The sequence below is a fragment of the Ornithodoros turicata genome, chromosome 7 (genome assembly GCF_037126465.1).
Source record: "Ornithodoros turicata isolate Travis chromosome 7, ASM3712646v1, whole genome shotgun sequence".
Taxonomy (NCBI): domain Eukaryota; kingdom Metazoa; phylum Arthropoda; class Arachnida; order Ixodida; family Argasidae; genus Ornithodoros; species Ornithodoros turicata.
In genome coordinates, this window is record NC_088207.1 from 6,990,024 (window position 1) to 6,993,224 (window position 3,201).

Consider the following 3,201-nt stretch of genomic DNA (forward strand, 5'->3'; position numbering starts at 1 on the left):
CTCGTGCGCCTCAATTATCTCCCGGGTAGTTATACCAGGATTGCTTCCAATGCCATCACACTGGCTCAACAATGGTTCGCAGCCGCATCCCCGACAGTGCTCAGCCAACCAGCCACCCCGGTGGTTCTGAACATTCATACTGTGCTGTCGCAGTCTGTCGTTGATTCAGCGCCCGGTTTGCCCAACGCATGTTTTCCGGCAGGACAAGGGTATCCTGTAAATCACATAATGCTCACATTTCACGTACGGTATTCTGTGTTTCTTTTTACATCCCTTCTCCCCCGGATCTATGCTGTTGTACGTCACCGTTTTATTAGCTTCTCCGTAGCCGAGAACGCAACACCCAGTCAACCACGAAATGCAGAATCATCGTTGAAATAACATTGCAAATCTACAACACCATCGTAGAATCTGCAATAGCGTGCAGCGTAGATTCAACGTAGAAAATGTCGGGTCAAAAACGCGTAGAATCTACTATAATTTTAAAATGCTATTTCTACGTTGACTGTTGTTTTTTCTACGTTGATAGAACGTTCACCAAATGTTGTGAATTACTGTTTCTTCTACGTTGTCTATTGCTACCTCTCCCTACTATGCTACTCCACTTCTGCTGGGGCAAAAGCGCAGGTTCCTTAGCAGCCAATCTTATCTGTACTCGTGCACGAGCAGCCAACTTCTTAAGTTGATGTGAAACTGTATGGAAATACGGGATAACCGTGGTCTTGACGTCCCTCATCTTTCCGTGGGCTCCGGTCCTGATTGCTTCCTACACAACATTCTCATAAGCATTGTGTCGGCGACCGCAGCCAGCAATGTGTCCGGATACTCCGCTTCCCTCAGCCGTGTTGTGTGTGTGTTCCTTCTGTGTGCCTCGTCTGTTAGCGCCAAGCATCTCTTTGATCATGGACCAACAAGCACAGATTTCTTCGTTATTTATGCGGTGAAGTTCATTGCTAAGAGTGAAGGTCTTCTCATGGACGCCGCCATATTGAAAGCCCAGCGCCGTCAAGCTGGGAGGGCGCATTGAAAAACTAATCTCTTCGTTCCAGAAGGTTCGGTACACTGTTGAAATAGGGGGGGGGGGGGGGGTCGAGGTAGCGTGCCGTTGTTGGCCGCACTCAAGTGGTCAACGTCACGACAATGGTGACGATGTAATTGTGACGATTTCAAAGTGAGGCATAGGCAGGATGACCGATACTGATGGGACGTAGGCACACTGTAGATCAGAAGTGCGCTAGAGTGGTCTTTCCGCGAGGCTCGTTTCTCGAAGAAAGCGCACGAGGCCGCGAGTTTTTGAAAGCCGTTCTGCATAAGAACCTTCGGGGAAGAGGACGTCCGTCAGTATGCCAGGCCTGGCGTGGGGAAGATGGTATGCACGGCATTCTGTCAGGATATGTGCGATAGTCTCCGGATGATTACAGTGACCGCTACTGAAGTGCTCCCTAGAGCCGATCTTGAACAGTTGGGAGTTCGTGAACGTAGATCCCGTGCGTAACCGATGGAGCATTGTGTATATAACACGGGGAAGATCTTTCGTGGGAAGAGAAGGTCGATGATTCTGCATGATGTCCTGTATGCCTGATGACGCACCTCAACTAGCTGTTTGACGACCATGTGCCTATCGGTGTCGGCCGGAACTGGTAAGGATGGGCTGCGGCTGTGGTGTGCTGAGGATGCTAGCTGGTCCGCTCGTTCGTTACCTCTGATGCCAACATGAGACGGGATCCATTGGAGAGTAAGCTCACCTCCGGTTAGCCTATGCTGGGCACACGACCTCCTCTTACAGCGGGCTAGGATGATACCACACATTGGGTTCATCACGTTGCAGAGGGCACTTCTGGAGTCCGTAAGCAAAACGGCCTTAGTTATTCCGGTGACTGGAACCGCAGCAGCTGCGTGTAACAAGACAGGATTTCGGCCTTCGTAGATGAGATAGGGTAACGAACTAATTTCCCTGCCAGGCTATGTTAATTGACGGGACGTAGTACGCACTGATAGCGCTCTCGGGACTGTCAATCGAGCCATCCGTGAACACCAGAATATGCGTGTGAAAGACGTCGCTTATTAGGTTCTCAGTCGCCATCCTGGCCACTAAGGGGCTGGACTCGCTCTTCCTCCGTAAACCCGGGATGTGAAGCGTTGTTACAGGCTCGAACTCACGCCATGGCGGCGTAGGTGGACTAGCTGGGAGCCGAGGAAGAGGCCCCCTGTTGGCCAGAGAGCTGGTGGTACTTGCCAGGCGTCCTAGAGATGTGTGTGTCCTTTCTGCGAGGTCTGTGAAGAGGGAATGCTTGTTGATAGATGTTGCCGTATTATCCAGAAGCTGGAGTCCTTTGAGCTCAGACTGGACACTGACAGGCTTTTCCTTAGCTTCCAGGTACGTTTGGGTGAAGCTAGAAAAGGTAGGGAGACCAAGCGCAGTTCTTATTCCGGCGCGATGAAGGCGCTCAACGGCCTGCCACTATATGTGGGCGCAAGGTCTACGTACGGCGCCACGTAGAGAATGCGTGACAAGATGAGGGCTTTGTGAAGGGTGAGCAATGACCGCGCATTGCAGCCCCATGATTTTCCAATGATTCTACAAAGCAGGTTGAGCGTTTTCTTTTTCTTGCAGGTAGTCTCGTCCACTTGCTTAGACCAGCGTAATGCGCTATTGATGGTGACACCAAGATATTTACATACTGTTGAAATAGGACCTCACCACATACCACGCTCCGAGCCAACCACCATACCGAATGATATTCTGTGTCATGATTCGTTGAAAGCAGGGGGTAGGGGCGCTATCTGGGACAAGCATAATGTGTCCGAGATAGGCGCCTCCTCCCATTTCAGCAAATAAGGGCACTGAATGATATCATTCGGAATGACGGTTGGCTAGGAGCGTGCTATGTGGTGAAGTTCTGTTTTAATAGTGTGGAGTTACGAAGGTGGGTCGTACGGGAAGAGATCAGGGGGCTTATGATGGTGTTACGTCCCAAGCTACGAGGCCAGTGAGACACTGGCGTGCCCTCTGCGCTACTCGATTGACGTCGCTTTCGACTGCAGGTTTCAATGTTGCCCTTCGGGGTGCATCTTGTTGGTCTACTATGGAACAACGGGGCGAACAAGGCAAGGCTATCGAACATCGACAATATAATGTTACGTGCGCTCGCCACGCGTATAGAGCGGATAACTAGAAAGAGGGACTCGACCTAGAAGAAA